This window comes from Macrotis lagotis, chromosome 4, assembly GCF_037893015.1.
Source record: "Macrotis lagotis isolate mMagLag1 chromosome 4, bilby.v1.9.chrom.fasta, whole genome shotgun sequence".
NCBI classification, from domain to species: Eukaryota; Metazoa; Chordata; class Mammalia; order Peramelemorphia; family Peramelidae; genus Macrotis; species Macrotis lagotis.
In genome coordinates this window covers 129,850,494-129,869,428 of record NC_133661.1, presented here as the reverse complement: position 1 = coordinate 129,869,428, position 18,935 = coordinate 129,850,494, and the positions used below count along the sequence as shown (strand labels likewise).

General features: G+C 39.3%; 1 protein-coding gene across 4 annotated transcripts in view; it reads right to left on the bottom strand.

Moving 5' to 3' along the window:
• Nucleotides 1-15,061, bottom strand: part of KLHL25 (kelch like family member 25) — a 57,416-nt gene extending 42,355 nt beyond the window's left edge. For 3 of the 4 annotated variants that reach the window (XM_074234141.1, XM_074234140.1, XM_074234139.1), the window contains exon 1: nucleotides 14,907-14,984. The gene's annotated coding sequence lies outside the window, so the exon portion shown is untranslated. Of the gene's footprint in view, nucleotides 1-14,906 lie in introns of all 4 variants that reach the window. The other variant, XM_074234142.1, reaches the window with a different exon arrangement.
• Nucleotides 15,062-18,935: the final 3,874 nt, after the last annotated feature.

Here is an 18,935-nt window from a genome sequence, read left to right as displayed (position 1 = left end):
GAGATGGGGAGTAATAGTGGTACTGGAAAGACAGACTTTGTAGAAGTCATGATAACTGAGGTTGGCTTTGAAAGATGGATGGGGGGTGGCTAGTTGGCACAGCACTGGCCCTGGAGTCAGGAGGACCTGAGTTCAAATCCAGCCTCAGACACTTAATAATTACCTAGCTGTGTGGTCTCAGGCAAGCCACTTAACCCCATTGCCTTGCAAAAAACCTAAAAAAAAAGGTGGATAGGATTTCAAAATTCAGGGATGGGGATGGAATAAGTTTCAATCATGGGGAAGAGAATGAAAAAACACATATACAAAAGACAGTAAATAATCCAGATGATCAACAACAGGACAGGTGTTGGAGTGGAATGTGAGATAAGGTAGGTAGAGAAATCCCAGGGACTACATAACCTTTAATGCCAACCTGGGAAGCTTGAATTTAACTCAATAGGCAACAGGGAGCCCTTGAATAGTTTTTAGCTGAAGAATGGTGGGATCACATCTATCTACTAGAGAAATTAATGTGTCAGGAAAGAGGGATTATAGATAGGAGAGACTGGAGGTAGATAACTACATTAGGAAACTTTCACAGTTGTTCAGTATGTAGTAATAAAGGCCTGTATTAGGAATAGAAAGGAGACAGATTTGAGTTCTAGCTGGGAGGTAGAGTTGATAGGATTTGGTAAGGACCTGGATGATCATGTAAGGTAAAATGAGAAGGAAAAAGTCTAATAACAACACTAAGGTTTTGAATGTAAGTGACTGAATTAAAGAGAATACCACAGAGAAATGAGACCAACAGAAGGATAAGTTTTTTGGGGAAAGATATTAAGTTTGGCTTTGGATACATGAATTTAAGGCACAAGTTCTTAATCTGGGGTCTACAGAATCCTGAGGATCTATAAACTTGGATGGGGAAAGCGCACACACACACACACACAGACACACAAACAAGTGTCTTCATTCTCACTAATATCTAAATTAACTTTAACTTTTTATTTTGTTTTTGCAAGGCAGTGGTGTTAAGTGACTTGCCCAAGGTCACACAGCTAGGTAATTTTTAAATATCTGAGGCAGGATATAAACTCAGGTCCTCCTAACTAGAGGGCAGGTGCTCTATCCACTGTGCTGCCTAGCTACCCTGCATTGTCTTCATTTATTTAAAAACATTATTCTGAGGAGTCCATAACCTTCTCTAAACTTTCAAAGGATCGCATTACACAAAAAAAGGCTTGAAACTGGGACATTTGAATACAACAACCCAGGAGGTAGTTAGAAATACACAATAAATATAGGGGTATGCCAAAAGTCTTAGTGCAGTTTTAATTTTTAATAGTCTAAAAATGCACTGAAGTTTTTGAAACATCCTTTATATAACCACAAAGCAACAGACCTTTATGTCATATGGTGCAATCTTTGCACATACTAAACTCTCAATAATGTATAGGAATGTGTCTCTAGAACTGATTTTTAAGCTCCTTGTAGGCAGAAAGAATGTTCATAGGGCGACATAGTCTTGAAGTGGAAAGGACCTTAGAGGTCATCTAATCTAATCCCCTGGATAGAATATTTCTTTATAGATCCTACTCTACTTTATAGTTCAATACATAGAAAAAAATAGCAGCATATTTATACAGAGCTTTAGAGTTAATGAATGAAGCAGAGACTTCACAATCACCTTATGAAGTAGCCAGCACAAACATTATGCCCATTTTAGAGAAAAAAGATTCAGAATTAGATTTGAATTTAGGCTCCTGGCTTCTAAGTCTGCTGTTCAATAAATATTTATTGAACAAATAAACCCAAAGCTAAGATTAAAAACAAATGATAATAAGACTATATTCCCAATCACAGCTTTATATTGTTCAAGTTAGGCAAAATTGGTATTGAATTGCCAATTGTCCAAATACATGCTGGTCATTAGCCAATGAATGCAACTGATGGAAATACTAGTTTTGATGTGGACCAGGGCTGTCCAACCTCACTTTTAAAAGTTTTTTTTTTTTTTTTATTGAAGCAATAGACAATATATTTGGATATTTGGATTTGCCATTTTAGTGAGAGCTATCTCTTCATTGTTCACTAAAACCCACGGGGGGGGGGGGGGGGGGGGCACATAAAAATAACACTGTGGCAGCCAGAGGGCTACATTTTGGATAGCCCTGATCTGGACTATAGCATTAACATATAAATTGAACTTTTTGAATTTCTCTGGGGTGGGGCAGAAGGAACTGCAATGGTTTACTGAAAGCTTGGGAATGAAGAAGCTTGCCAGGGCCACAGGTCACCAAGGTTCACCCTCTCAGAACTGGAAATAACCTCAGAGATCCATACCTGAACAAGAAACCCAACTACAATTTACCAGGTAATTTATCACCTCCCAGCCTTTGCTTGAAGGGGAAGAGTGTGAGAAACTGTTAACAACAACAACAATAATAATTTATGTATATACAGTATGGTGTTTGAAAGTTTAGAAGATAACTTTTTGCAAATATCTCATTCTCTCCTTTGAACAATACTGGAAGATAAGAGCTATTATTGCATTTTACATATTAGAATATTGAGATAAAAAGGGGTTAAGTGACTTGCCCAAGGTCACACAGATGACAAATGATAGTACTATTCACCATAATATTCCCTTACTTAAATGTCTGTGGCTGGTGTGAGAACAGGTCTTCTTAATTCCAGGTCCTATCCAGTGCAGCCTGTTCTACTTGAGGAGAGTGCTCGTTTCCTTATCACAAGCCTACATATATCGCTTTGCAATGTCTAGTCCTTGTTCTAATGTCTAGACCAGTCCTTATGAGATAGCTATAATAATTTCACCTCAGATTTTTTTCTCTAAGCTAAGCAATCTGAGTGCCTACATCCTCTTCATATAGCATTAACTAAAAGGCCTTTCATCATCTTAACTGCCTTCCTTTTAGATGCTCTCTGGCTTATTAATATGCTTTTTAAAATGTGGTGCCTAGACCTGAACACAGTACAGTACTTGAGCTATGTCTGCCAACAGCAGAGTATTGCTGTTGAGTTGTTTCCAACTCTTTCTGATCCCATTTTCTTGGCAAGTACACTGGAGCATCATTTCCTTCTCCAGTTCATTTTACAGTTGAGTAAACTGAGGCAAATAGGATTAAGTGACTTGCCCAGGTTACCCAGATAGTAAGAATTTGAACTCAAGACCTCCTGACTCCAGGCCCAGCACACTTTTCACTATGCCACCTAGCTGCTCCATAAGGGCAGAGTACAATGGGACTAATCTATCCCTAGTCCTGGCCACTCCTTTAAATCAGCTGATGAAATCAGTCACTTGAGCTTACTTGGTTGTGTTATCACACTTGTGACTTGTATTGAGTTCAGATGTGAGTGTCTGAGCAAAACCCTTCAAAAGAAATCTCTGTGAGTCAAACAGAAGAATGAGGGGCATGGTTCAGAGCACTGTTCACGTGCATGTGTTTTATTTTATGTACCAACAAACTCTAAATCCATAACAGCCCTGTGGTTCTCCTCCCATGCCTGAAGCTACATACATGACTTAGTTGACCAGCCAACACTAGACATTTTGCCTTTTACTAATTATACCTTTCTAGTAAACAGTATTTGTTGGAATGATAAAAATAGGAACTGTAACATCCTGCAATATGTAGATGGTAGATTCAAGGAGTCCAGAAAGGCACTTTGGGTTTCCAAAGGAAGGCAGCTTAAAGAGCCAATTTTCTTCTACCCCTTAAAGGAGATGATCTTTAGACCTGGGAAAGTCACATAATTCAAATCTCAAATCTCTAGCAGGACAATTCCTAAATCAACTGTTTTATTCAAGACATGACAAAACCGTAGGAGTAGGAGTTTGTCAACATAGAGTTCATTGCCCAGAGGGATGGACCAAATCAAAGAAAATCAGGGCCCATAGAAATGGGGCAGATGATTAGGGAGAATTGCAGAAGTACTATAGGAATGAAGAAATATAGATTATAGAAGCAGATAACAGATAGGAATCAATGCAAGAAGCAGATGGGTGAGTGGAGTTAACCTAGAAAGTGGGAAAAATGGTATACTGGTTACACATTAGGCAGAGGTTCACTAAGGTAGACAGGCTATGTCAGGGTGAATCTAACTGCAAGGTAGGGACCTAGTCATAGGGATTATATTCTAGGAGCAAGACTCTAGTCCCCAGAAAATGTTGTATGAAAAAGGGAAAAAAATCAACCTAGAAGGTTCAAGGTACAGGACAACATGCACCAAGGCAGAGAATTGAGAAGAGAGAAACACGACAGTGAGTGAGATGGGTGACTGAGACTAGACAGTGGCAGGATAGGAAGGAAGGTCTAGAATAAGGGTAGAGAAAGGGGGAAGAATGTTATAATGGCTGAAGTCTATTCAGTTAACAGAGTCAGGATGCTTAGAGCAATGTGATACTTGAAGCAAGGTCCCCAAACCCTGGGACAGAAGTTATGCCAGTGGGTTGGGAGTTCAGTAAGCACAGATGTGGGGGCCAGGAAGTTAGTGGGGATGACTAGGTGAAGGGAGAGCTAAACCAGTCATCACAGCATCCTCAGGCCCTTAGTGCATTCCAAAGCCTTGCAGCCCTTTGAGATGGGAAACTTTTTCAAATGTCAAATGTTTGCCTTTCTCTAAAGAATACTGTTTTTTATTTGTTCCATCTATTGTTACAGTTACAGAAGAAATTGTGTACAAGCAATTGTACAGGAAGGATCGTGAGCAAAACTGACACACCTATATGTATCTAGCCCTAGGATCCTTTGAAAGCTTTTGTTTTTCTATCTTTGTGGGTTCTGCCTTCCTGTTGAGGAAATAAAGTAGGGGCTATTGAGCTGGGTACTGTTCAGGCAAACCTGCTAAGGATAACAGAACTTTTCATATTTTAGAAGTGTGAGTCATCTCAAGGTCAACTTGGGAATCATCCCCAGATGGCCAGGCCTCCTTCTGAAGTCATTTCCCAGGGGCTGTCACTCTTTTTGTATGATATGCCTGAAGCACGGAAAATATGTCTGGCTATAGTTCCCTAAAGGGCCTGAATTTCACCTGTAATGAGCTACTCCAGAGGGAACTTATTGCCATGCCAAGTTTCTTGTTTATCCCCCCCAGGAGTTGGCACTTCATTGCCAATCTTCCATCACTGAGGATGTAATCTTGACCTTGTTAGGGTCAAGAACCACAAACTATACCATGGGCATACCTCCACAATCTCTCTTGTATCTTTCTCCTCTCCATTCACATCACTGGAATTCAGGTTCTCATCATCTCTTGTCTGGACTATATAGCAGGAGGCTCCTAGTTTGTCTCCCTTGCTTCTGGTTTCCCTTGCAAGAAAGCTTCCATACAGTTTCCTATACTAAATCACAGGTGCTGAAGGTAATCATGGCTCCCTTGCCCTTGGGATAAAATAAGAAGTATCCTGTTTGGCTTTTAAAGTCCCTCACAGTCTGGCTCTAGCTTTCCTATCCAGGCATACTGAACATTCTAGTCCAGCATATATGTTGTTAATTGTTCATGACTTTCCATCTCCCACCTTTGTAACTTTGACCAGGGTGTCTTCGCCTCACCCTATTCCTGAAATATACTCCCTCATATCATATAAGAAAATTCCTGTTTTCTTTCCAAGCTCCCATAAAGGGACCCTCTATCCTACCAGATGCCTGTCTTGGTCTCTCTGGGTTACTAGAGTCATCTCCGCATCTTGGAAATTATTTTGGATCTACCTGATATATATTTTGTATTTATTTTTCTGTGTGTGTTTTCTGTTTCCCCCTCACAGATTTCCCTTCACCTATTAAGATTATAAACTTCTAGAAGGCAAGGATAGTTTCTTTGCATTTCAAGTGCCTAGAATGGGAAAGGTGTTTAAAACATGTTTGTTGAATGAATACAATTAAGTTTTAAGGAAAAATTCAGTTGGGAGACCTTGAGCAGAGAACTCAAACCTTAGGATGCAAGGCTTCACAAAAATAGACTCTAAGACATTCCCCCAGGTGGGACATCTAAGACCTGAAGAGGCTGACAATGGGGGAATGGGTTGAAAGAATTCACCTAAGAAGTAACCACCAACTGTTAGCTTCCTATTTTTAACCAACTGTTCTTGATAACTGATAGGTTCACTATCATGTCCCTGCTGAAGGAGAACAAGAACTCTTCCATGAATTTGTTTTTGAAAATAATTTGATAATTTATCAAATCTATAAGAATACATTCTCCAAATGATGAATGGCAAAAGATGATGAACAGGCAGTTTTCCGATGAAGAAATCAAAATAATTTATAGTCATATGAAAAAATGCTCTAAATCATTATTGATTAGAAAAATGCAAATTAAAACACCTTGAAATATTTTGTAACCACCAGACTGGCTAAAATGATAGTAGGGGAAAGTGACAAATATTGGAGGTAATGTGGAAAATTTTTGATGGGATTATAAACTGATCCAAACAATTTGGAGAGCCATCTGGAATTGTGTCCAACAAGGTACTGAGTTATATATACCCTTTAGTGCAATAATATCACCACTAGGTCTATTTCCAAAGATGATTAGAGGAAAAGGGAAAGAATCTATATGTACTACAAGGAGTAGCAAAAATGTGGAGGTTGCAGAGATAAACATCAACTGGGGAATGACTGAACAACTTGTGATATATGATTGTGAGGAAATACTACTGTGCTATAAGAAATGATAAGTTCAATTTTCTGTTTGATAGACCCAAAGACTCCATCTTCTGGGATAAGAATGTTCTGTTTGACAAAAACTGCTGGGAAAACTTGAAAATAGTATGAAAAAACTAGGCATAGACCATCACTACACACCCTATACCAAGATAAGTCTGAAATGGGTACATAATTCAGGAATAAAGGTGATACCATGAGCCAATTGGGAGATCTGTCAGATCTATGGAAAGGAGGAAAAAATTATGAACAAATAATAGAGGAAATTATGAAATGAAAAATAGATAATTTTGATTACATAAAATCAAAAAGGTCTTACACAAACAAAACCAGTGTAACCAAGATTTAAAGGTAAACAGGAAGCTGGAAAACATCTTTTTTATAGCCAGCATTTTAGATAAAGGTCTCCTTTCTAAAATATATAGAGAACTGAGTCAAATGTATAAGAATACAAGTTATTCCCCAATTCATAAATGTCAAAGGATATGATATTTTCAGATGAAGATATTAAATTTATCTAAAGTCATGAAAAAAATGATCTAAATCCCTATCGATTTTAGAGAAAAGTAAATTAAAGCAATTCTGAGATATCACCTCACATCTATAAGATTATCTAATATGAAAGAAAAGGGAAATGATAAATGTTGGAGGGTATGTGGGAAAACTGGGACACTAATGCACTTTAGGGGTTGTGAACCAATCCACCTTTCTGAAGAGCAATCTGGAACTATAGCCAAAGGGCTATAAAACTGTGTATACCTGTTGATCTATCAATGACACTGCTAAGTCTGTATTCCAAAGAATTTATACAAAAGGGAAAAGGACCAACTTATACAAAAGTATAGCAACTTCTTGTGGTGGCAAGGAATTGGAAACTGAGTGACACCTCATCAATTGGGGAATGGACAAACAACTTGTGGAATACTACAGTAATAGAATGCTATGGTTCAATAAGAAATCATGAGCAAGCAGATTTTAGAAGAAAGTGGAAAGACTTTTATAAACTGAAACAGTGAAGTGAGCAGAACGAGAACACTGTACACATTAACAGCAACATTGTATGATGATCAACTATGAGAAACTAAGCTCTTCTCAGCAACACAGTAATCAAAGGCAATTCCAAAATTCTATCTATATCCAGAGAAAGAACCATGAAGTCTGAATGCAGATCAAAGTATACTATTTTCACTTTTTAAAATGCTTTTTCTTTCTCGTGGTTTTTTCCCTTTTGTTCTTACTCTTCTTTCACAATATGGAAATATGTTTAATCTGATTGTACATAATACATAATTGTATATAATCTATGTTTTATGTAAATTGTACATAATCTATATCAGATTGTTTGCTGTCTTGGGAACAGGGAGGGACGAGAGAGGAAGAAAAATTTGGAACTCAAAATCTTATAAAACTGTTTAAAACCATTTTTATATATAATTAAAAATACTATTAACTGAGAAAAAAAGAAAAAATAAATGATGAGCTCAATGATTTTAGAAAAACATGGAAAGACTTGCATGAAATAATGCAGAGTGAAATGAACAGCACCAAGAGAACATTGTATACAATAATAGCAAGTTGTTTTAAGCAATATTTGAGCAAATAAGATATTTTGATTATTATAAATATCCAAATTAACTATAAAGAGCATATGATAAAAGACACTATATACCATTTGTGTCTAATGGTAGTCATCTCTAGGGTGGGAAAAAAAGAAATTTTCGTGATAATTTTGTAGTACATTTGAATGGAACAGCAAGTTGTGCATAGAAATGCTTTTCTTCCATAAATTAAAAATAAAATTTAAATATTTTTTTGATAATTATATTTCACTACAACTGGTTCCCTTGTAGTTCCATATTTATTTTAATCAAATAGAAACATTATTCTGAGAAGGGATCCTTTGGCATCAGACTTCCAGAGGGATGGATCCATGTCACCAAAAAACCCCCTCAATAACCCCTGCTCTTAGGGGAAGGCTACACCCTAGTTAAGCTATGATATGCTAGAGTTTAATGATATGTTAGCTGTTACAGTAGCACAGGCTGAATTCACATTGGTTTTCCTTGGTGAGAACAGGACTGCAACTCTTCCATTTCCCTAGGAATCACAATGATTTTGGAATAGCAACAAAACTAAGAAATCATTCTACAATTTTTTAAGCTAGCTTAGTTTCACAGAAACTTTCCTCATAATCCTTTTAGTGTTAAGTGCTATTTCACAGATGAAGAATGGAGACCAAGACAGATGACCCAACACAGAGTAGGCACTTAATAAAGGTTTATTGATTGATTAATATTGATTGATGGTTCATACAAAGCTGTATCCAGAAGTCAGTTCTCTGGACTCCCCTCTTATCATGAAATCATCTTGATTTTAGAGATCAGAATATTCTTACCTCCTTTTCTCGCTACCTCTAACCCCAAAAGGTACAATTTATCAGCTGTCAACACCCAGGTAATACAGTTTGGGCAGGGCAGCCTAGTGGACTTTTAAAGAGGTAGATTTCTCTTATCCTAATTAGTCAATTGATTAACTTCCTGATTTATCACAGTCAATTTTCCCTGGTGGGCAAAGAGGAAGCAGGCACATCAAGAGCTACTTCATTCTCCTCTTAAAAGAAAAGGTCTCTTTCTTTTCATCACTTTATTTTCTGATATATATTGGCAACACATCTCACAGTCTAATGCTTATTCTTGGAAGTGGTGGGTCGGGGAAGGAAGAATTTTAATTCTTCAGACAGATTTCTGCATTAGACGTGGCCCCTGAACAGCAAGCAGTTCATCCCACACAGAATCAGCAATCTATAGTCAAAAGAGCTGAACTTGGAAGCAGAAGAGGCCTGGTTCCAGTCACTGACTCTTTAATCCTGTTTTCTCTTCTGTGAAACAGGATAATAGTACCTTCCTCACCGTAAAGATCATATTAGTGAAAGAATAAAGTAATTTGAAAAGTTCAATGCATTAAATAAATGTTAGCTTTTCCATCTATCCCTGCTCATTCTCTTCCTCTTAGGCAGATCAATCCAGCTGGGTTTATTAATCTTATGATCCCTATGGGAAATTGGGGACAAGCAAGGAAAGATGAGACTACACTACTTGGTATTCCTGCTGACCCTTTCACCTCTAGGATGTTTTTCTTACTCTGATTTGGGCCAACACCCTTCCCTAACATTTAGTAACAGAATCCAGTGGTTCTAGTTTGGGAAAGAGTTCTCAAGTCAGTTCAAGGTGGGAGACATATGACAGAAGCAAAACATCTGCTTCCAAATATCCTTGCCCCTCTCAAATCAATACCTCCTCTACTGAAATGCGTCCTTCACCTGCTGTCGTTCCATTGTGTCCACACCTGTTTCAATCAGGGCCTTCCTAGCTCCATTCTGCCATTACCCTCTGGCTCAGGAAGACCTGGGAAGGTGAAAGGGCTCATTCATAGCTTGTGTATACGTCATCTGCTCACTCATCCCATTGGTCACACCCTGAGTAGGGTCATGCCAAAGGATTGGGAAACCAGGGATACATAAGCTTGCAAGGTAGTCTAATAGAGAGTTCACCAAAACAAAATTCAAAGTCCTTAAATTAATGGAAGTGAGGTGAGATAGAGGTAGAATTGGGGGGAGGGAACAAGCAGCTACAGTTGGGAAAGGCTTGTTTTAGTAAATTTATAGAGAAAGCTTACATCTGTCTTAATGGAACCCATAGTCTGGAGACAATATATCCCTCTCCCTCATAGCTTATCCTAACTGGTCTGAATTAAGTAATTCAAAGGTTATTAGAGGAATATTATTATCCTCATCATAATGACAGCCCACATTTAAATCATACTTCACTCATATTTACAAAACATTTGATATATGTGATCTAATTTGATCCTTAATACAATGAAGCTAAGTAATACAAACATTATCCTCATTTTATAGGAAACAGGACCAAGAAGGGGAAGTACTTTGTCCAAAGGTTATAGTTTATTAAATAGTAAAACAAGTATTTAAACTTTGGTCCTATGTCTCTAAATAATACAGTTTTCTTTCTTTCTGAAAAAAAATGGAGGGTTAATGTAGGAGTGGGGAAGGAAATAGGAGGGATATGCATAACTAGGAAACTAGAGTCAGGTAACAGACAAGTCAGAAGGTGAGTGCTAAGAAACTCAGAAATCTGAAACTGTTCCAGGTACCCAAATTCTCAAGAATAAGGATGAAAAAACACGATGTTAACCACTGCCCAAGACAACAAATTATTAACATAGCAGCTCCACTTTCCAAGCTGATGTCTTTTCAGGGGCTGAAATGACGAGTGAGCAGAGAATGGTATTACCCTAACTAAATGCCTACCAAGTTGCTCATTAGTCAGCCCTCTGCCCTTGATTTTGGGGTGGCACTGAATCCTTGGATCAAGAAAGGCAGCTGGTTCATTCGTGCTGAGGAAGACTTTTGATTGCTTATGAATAGGGCTAATAGTCACTGTGGGGATGTAAAGTTGATAAGCAAAGACCCATTATAGAGATAATGTGAAAGGTCAAGTGGGGAGAGGTGGTGGATGCAGATTATCCTCACTAACTACTTCCTAGCAGGTATTCATCCCAACAGGGAGAAATTTAAGCAACATTGACTGTGGCTGAAATAACTCAATTATTGAATTTACCAAATTACATGAAAACCAGAATCTTAATTAGCCAATTCATTTAAGCTTGCATTTTCTCAGGACAAAGAAATTCTTCCCACATTAGGCAGGAATGTCTTTGAACAGGGACTTTAAAATGGTTACGCTCACTGAATGTAATGGTTACACAGAATGATAAAGAACTGAGGGCACTGAATCTATAGGTAGTCAGCACTTTCCTTTTTCTCTTACCAAAATAAATAGGAGCCAGTTAGGTACCTACATGACCCTAGGAAAAATGGACAAAGATCAAAGGTATAGCACCATTAAAATACTAATTTAAGATCAGCAGATATTATTACTTTAATTTTACAGATTAGAAAACTGAGGATGTAGTCAAATAATATGCCAATCACAGAGTTGGTAAATATCCACTGAAAATTTTCTGTCTAGGTCTCTGGATTCCAAATTCTGTTTATTCCACCATGCAGTTAATCTGTTTGGTCCTTCAAAATCAACTTTGGTAAGAGCAAAAATCAATCCAGTCTCTGTTGAGGGAAGGGACATGTAATAAGGATGGTTAAGTTAAGAGTCAAGCTGTAATTCTTGACCCTCCTCTTCCTCTCCCCCCATCCAACTCCTGACACCCAACCAGGACCTGATTGTAACTTTGGGGGTAGTGAGGGGTAAGAGGAAGGGTATGGAAGTATTCATAGGAGTCACAGTGGAACTTCTGTTTCTCAGCTAGATGACCCACTCTCCCCTTTCTCTAGCTTTCTTCCTAGACACCTTGCAGGGATATCTGAAACAATTTAAGTGTAGTATTCACTGAGCCCAAGAATCTATAGGTAATCAGCTCTTTTTTACTTTTCTCTTCCTTCTATGAGACCACCTAGAATAAGGGTGCTGAGTGTACAGGATATAAGACTTACTGGAGTGGCCTCTCCTATTTTTCTCCTACCACAAACACAAAGGAACTGAAGGTTTCTTACATTTATTTTCTCCCTTTCAGTGTTTCTCCCTTTAAAATTATATGAACTCAATATGATAATAACTGCAACGATCTTAAAAAGATAGATTCAATCATCTTTATTTATTAGGTGTTCATCAGGTGTTTTTCATGGAAACACACTGCTCTGCTATTTTAGAAACATACAAAGTAGTTTTAATGTGGAAATATGCTCTTTAAATTCCAGGTATGTATTTCTAAGTCATTTTCTCCTCAGGCAAAACTCTCTAAGATCCTCCCACAAATCCTAATACTCCACTACCATGGTAGTGTACCCTAGTGAACAAACATCATCCTCAGTTTAAAGAGTGGGTAACTGAAGCTGAAGGAAGCAAAGGAATAGATCCCAGGAGAACAGCAGATGAGAGAATAAGCCAGGATTATATAGCTTTCAGTTCTGTGAACTTTATTCCCTAAAGAATATGTTTGCTCTCAAAAATGAGGGTAAAGTCTAGCAGCTCCAGAAATCTGAAAATTTCCTTTTATTCACCAAAGGAGCTCCAAACTACTTACAGATCTTTTCCTACACCAATTATCCCCATAAACTCCACTTAGTTTTTGAAGTAATCTAAGTAAACTTCACAGTGATATGAAGTGCCTTTTTTTTCTTATAGAGGAAGCAGTGTGATATTATAGCAGAGAAGACCCCAGAAAAGTCAGAAGACCTGGGTTCTAATGCTATTATTGCTTATTTCTAGCTATGTGATCTTGGGTAAGTCCCTTAAATCTCTCTGGGTCTTGGTTTCCTCATCTGTAAAAGGAGATGCTTGTATCAGTCAATGTCTAAAATCCAGTCTAGCTGAAAATCAATGATCCTGAATGTCCCTTTCTGGACCCCTTCAATACAAAAGAAATGTCCCTTTTGCCATTTTATGATTATGTGCTGCCTATATAAATTGTATAAAATAAAAAAAGACTATACAGTAATATTAAGATCATGGCCTCTATCTATCTATCTATCTATCTATCTATCTATCTATCTATCTATCTATCTATCTATCTCCGTTACTTCATTTGATCCTCAAAACCAACCTATAAGGGAAAGAAGGCAAGTCATTTTTTTTTTTAGGTTTTTAAAAAGGCAAATGGGGTTAAATGGCTTGCCCAAGGCCACACAGCTAGGTAATTATTAAGTGTCTGAGGCCGCATTTGAACTCAGGTACTCCTGACTCCAGGGCCTGTGCTCTATCCATTGCACCACCTAACCCCCCCCCCCCCAAGTCATTTTCAAAGATTCATTCAATAAATAATGGAGGCAGGGCTGGACTCAAATCCTCTTTGACTTCAAATTCCCCAGATCTTTCTACTGTCCAAGTGCTGCTCTCTAAAGTTATCCAGATAAGACATTCTTTTTTTGCTGTAGTCTTTGTTTCAGAGAACTACCATTGCCTTAGGACTTCATTTCCATTAAATGGCATATATACATTCATGGGATCATGTGGGTAGACCTTAGTGTCAGCAGTGACCATTTCTTCTTCCAAGCATCCCTGAAATTGTGTAATTATCTTATATTCTGCACTAGATATAATATTTCACATGGGTATGATGTGTCCCTCTCATGCTCAGACTTTCTTATTTATCTTTGTATCTTCCCCAGCTCCTGTGTGTATTTTTGCACATAGTAGGTGCTTAATAAATGCTGGTGGACTAAATAAATGAATGTAAGAATGCAGGTAAGAATACAGAAAACAAAAAAAAAACCCGTTTACTTGAGTTGGTCAGTCAACAAGCATTCTTTACAAGAATAACATTTCAAAGAGTGGGACCCAAATCATCCAGTCATCCCACTTCCTTTAGACTGTAGATGCTTAAACTGTTCCTACTGTAGTTCACAGCTGGGAAGCAGATCTGGGCAGAATACTGGACTTTCCCTTACTCCCACAATGGGCAATTCCTATGCTCTGGAAGGGACTGATGCTGTATAGTTATGAATACAACATTTTCATTTAAAAAATACTAATCTGGGTCTATGGAAAGAAGACAAATCTGGGTTTCAGGGCTAAGCACCACAGGATTTTAGCTGGGACAAAGGTATTCTCAAAAGCAAACATCTTCCTCTTTCTAGTACCAATCCTAATAATGATAATAATAATGATAAAAGACTGTGGACTTAAGGCAGAAACAATTCTCAGGGTTAAGACTTTGGGCTCCCAGAGCCAAACACCCATTTGCAAAACAATTCATTCCCTCACCCGGGGCTCAGCAAATGCCAGAATCCTAAAGAAGCAAGAAAAAAAAAAGGGGAGGGAGGGTCGGATGCTTGCTCTCCGGTCTCCAAGCTCAGAAGCGCCCCGGCGCTGTCTCTAGCCTGGGCTGAGTCTGTCTCGAGGCGTCCTCTTTCTCAGGAACTGCTGGCTCCCCTTCATGGAACTAACTCACTCCCACTGTCAAGTCCAGACCTCAGAGCGAGCTGCCTGTCAAGGAGGGAGGATTGACAGCTCTCGCTCCGGGCTCCTCTGCCCGCCTTCCCGACCCTCCGCCAGAGGCCAGACCGGCGCCCAGCAGTCAGGCGGCGGGTCGGTGCCCACTGCCCCGCTGCTGCCCCGGCGCCCAGCACTTTGCAAAGGGCCTGAGCGGGAGCCCGCGGACAGGGCAGCGCCGGCCCTGGACACCCCGAGCACGGATCCAGGTACTTACGCTGGGGCACTCTCCGGCCGCTGACCCCCAGTTCCAGGCTCCCGAAGCCGCTCTTTCTGCCCAGTGTCCTCCGCTGGCCCGGGCGATGCTCGTGGTGCCGCCTCCGCCTCCTCCGGCTTGGCCCGGCGTCTCCTGCCCCTCCCCCTCGCCCACCCCTAGAACGCGCACTCTGGATACAATGTAGCGAGGGCGCTGCAAACAAACTAGTTTCCCGGCCTCGTTCCCCCTCCCCCGCCTGAGGGCTACAAACCAATCAGAAGAGCCTCCACTGTGACGGACTGGAAGCTGAACCAATACTTCTCCGTCCCGGAAGAGAAAGGGGTGGGAGCTTGAGCTAGATTGCCTAATTGGAGGGGGTGAGGGGTGGGAAGAAGAATGGGGGGAATATCTTCAGCGCGGATTCTTAAAGAGACAGGCACTTTTGTTCCCTTTGGGGGACAAACCCAGCACAACGTGTGTTTCCTAAAGCAGGGAGCTGCGCGGTCTCGAAGGCGCCACTCCTCTGTCTTTGCTCAAAGTTACCCAGAGCGCTAGTGAACTTCAACTTGTCCATCACGGCGTGGATTTGAGCCCCCCCTCCAGCCCTTCCTCTGCCTTGCCCTCCGCTCCTCCCTGCACTTGGAGGAGTTGTGAGGGACTAGGTCCCCTGGAGACTGGAGAGGTGGGCACCGACATAAAATAACGAGCACTTAATAGTGCCCTCTAGATTCAGGCACCGACTTCAGTCTCCTTTAATTTTCTCATTATGATTGCTGTGGTCTCTAATAATGATCTTGGCAGCTAACGTTTATCATATAGCATTTACACAGTGCCGGGCACTTTACAATTATCATCTCATTAACAGTGGAGTGTGTCGGGGGGTGGGGGTGGTGGTGAGTGCTATTAGTACCAGTATCCGAGGCTAGTGACTTAGCCAGGGTCACACAGGAGGACTCCGGATTTGCCTCTCAGATGCGCTGCCTAGCTTGTCCTTAAAAAGGAGCAGTCATAGGAGGCAATATGTTCTAGTCCTCCTGAAGAAAAGTGCCAAGGGTTCTGGATGAGTTCAGAGAAAGGAGACCCAAAGCTTGCTTCCAGCCAGGGACACCAGAGGGTGAAGGTTTACTGGGTGAGGGGGAATTTGAACTGGGTCTTTGCATTTCGGCAGGCAGGGAGCTCGGGAAGAAGGGCAGTCCCGGATGACCAACACAATATTTAAAAAGAAATTGTGGGGGCGACTAGGTGGCTCAGTGGATGGAACACCGGTCCTGGAGTCAGGAGGACCTGAGTTCAAATGTGATTTACGAAAATTAACCCTATTGCCTTGGGGGAAAAAAATGTGACTATTTCCTATTTGGATTTGGGGCTGGATTATAATAACTCTAGCATAATCCCTGAAAAATTGCTAAATTGTCAAAATTGCTCATAAAAGTTTGCCATTTTTTTCTCCTAAAGCTCAGTTACAATTAGGTAAAGGGTTACAATTAGTTGAGTTCCTGTTAGTTGTGAGATATATATATATGTATATATATATATATATATATATATATATATATATACATATATATATATGTATATATATATACATATATATGTTTATATTATATTCTAATGTCTCTCATTAGCAAATGTTGGGGACTACTTTTCTCCTTTGAATATGGCAAAGACCATCTATCTTTTTTCTCTGCACAGAATTAACTTTTTTTTTTATTTTTTATTTTTTTTGCAAGGCAATGGGGTTAAGCAGAATTAACTTTAAAATATAGGATGATGAGTTATAAAAGTTGTCAGATATGAGAATGGACCTTCTAGGTAGTTTAAAGAATCAAAGACATTTGGGATAGTTTAAGTACATTCCTCTCTATGGGCAAAAATTTTCTCTTGACATCCTTTCAAGCTAATGATTGTAAGTCTGGAGTTAGGGTGGTGCTAGGGAACTGTCCTAAAAATTCTCTCTCTACTTTGTCTTTTTGGAAAAAAAAAAACACATTTCCAGTTTTAACTAGAGACTCAGAGATTCTGAGCTTCATTTGGTAAATTTTGAATCATGTTGCCATGGCAGATCCTCTGATCCCATCCAAGTTCTCAAGAGGCTTGCTTTAGAGGGGTCTACCAATGAGGGGTTGAACCTTCTCAAAGTTTTGTGCCAAAGGAAAGTCTGTGTAATGACCTAGGAAAGAAGACCGGGTCAGTGTGAGGAAAAGTTAAAACTTCAGGAGAACAAAGGAAGAAAGCACAGAATAGATCTGGGAGCTGAGTCCTGGCAGTGAGGCCTGAGAGGTGGAGTACATTTCTGACATCGCTTAGTAGAGACAGTGGAAATGCTAGGAACAAGCTTGAAGTTAATCCAAAGACTCCTTTTCCATAACCAAATGCAATCTAAATAGTCAAGAGATTTTAAGCTTTTAGAGCTTTGAGAATACTGTTCTATCCAAACATATTTGCCCCCCCCCCCAGTAGCTGAAATTCTACCAATTAGAGTTTTATTTTAGTTAGGAAACATCATTCATATCTGGAAGATTTGTTGGATAGTCATCAGTCATTCACACCTTAATATAAATTAGTTCAGACTCTGTTTATGCTGACACTTATTTGAGATTAGCAGTTGATGAGACAGCAATTTCAGCAAGGAGAAATTGAGGAAAGGGACAATTTTGGAACCCAGTGAATTTAAGAAGTGAGGAGCTGAGTTCAGTGTTATATTTGGGGTTCAAGAAGATAAGCACCAGATTGTGGGAGAGGACTGCTGAAAGAGGAAAATTAGGAAATAAACTAGAGTCTGATCCCTCCCTCCTACTTCAAAGGGGCCCAGGGAACCCCTATTCTTGCCTAGTTAGTTCTTTCAAAAAATATGGACCAAAAGGAAGTGGAATCCTTAAGTCTTCTTTTATCCTGATGATTCTCAAATTTTCTGGGTTACAAGACTCCCTTAACTTCTTAAAAATTATTGAGGATTACAAAGAGTTTTTGTTTATATGGTTAATATTTATCAATATCATCAAAAATAGATTTTTAAAATATTCTTAATTCATTTGAAATGATATTAAACCATTTATATGTTAACACAAATACTCATGAAAAATATATTTTCCAAAACAAAAAGATGAGAAAGAAGAGTGTTATTATTTCTTGTTAATCTCTTTAATGTCTGGTTTAATAGAGCCTCATATCTACTTCTGTATTCAATCTGTTGTGATATATTATTTTGGTTGTAATATATGAAGAAAATTCATAGTTGGAAAAGGGGAAAAGTATTTTAATAGTCAGTGTTTTAGCATTATCAAGAAAATAGTTTTGACTTCCCAACCTCCCAGAAGGAGTTCAGGGACCCTCAAGGGTCTGCAGACCAGACTTTAAGAATCACAGTCCTATCTCATGAGTCTTTCTTAGGAAAACTTGGGTACAGGGATGCAGGGACTTGGAAAGTTTTTTTTTTTTTTTTATTCCTGCATAATTGTGCCTTTTATCTGCTTTTCCTAGTCAGTGAACAGTTTTGTTTTGTTTTTCCTGTCCAGGGAAATCTTAGGTTCCTGCGTCTGGAGCTACCAGGAGAGGTGAAGTTCTTGGAAGACTTACTAAGTGACAGCTATACAGGAACTCAGAAAAGAATTTGTTTATAATTCTTTTAGAGGACAATAAAGGATACCAGATCATGGGCAAGTTTACCACCACACTGCAACATATAAGAAAACAGTTTGAGAGGTAATTTTTTACCACTAGGTCATATTTTTCACCTATCATCAAGTGATGAGGGATTTGAGCTCAGCCAGAAGGGACATAGCACTTGGGTTAATTTTCCACAATGAATCCTTGCTAATTTAACTTCTTTCCTGGGATGGGTAGGGATCATCTTAGGAACTTGAAGATGGACATCCAGATAACACCTGGGAGAAACCCAGAGGCACCACACAAATTCTTGACTGCCTTTCTCAGAGGGTCAACAGCCTGCCCAAGGGACACATAAAACAAATACAAAAGAAAACTGGGAGAACATCTCAGGCAACTGAACCTCTGCAAATCACCAGGGACTTTTCTGAGTCTGAAACTCTG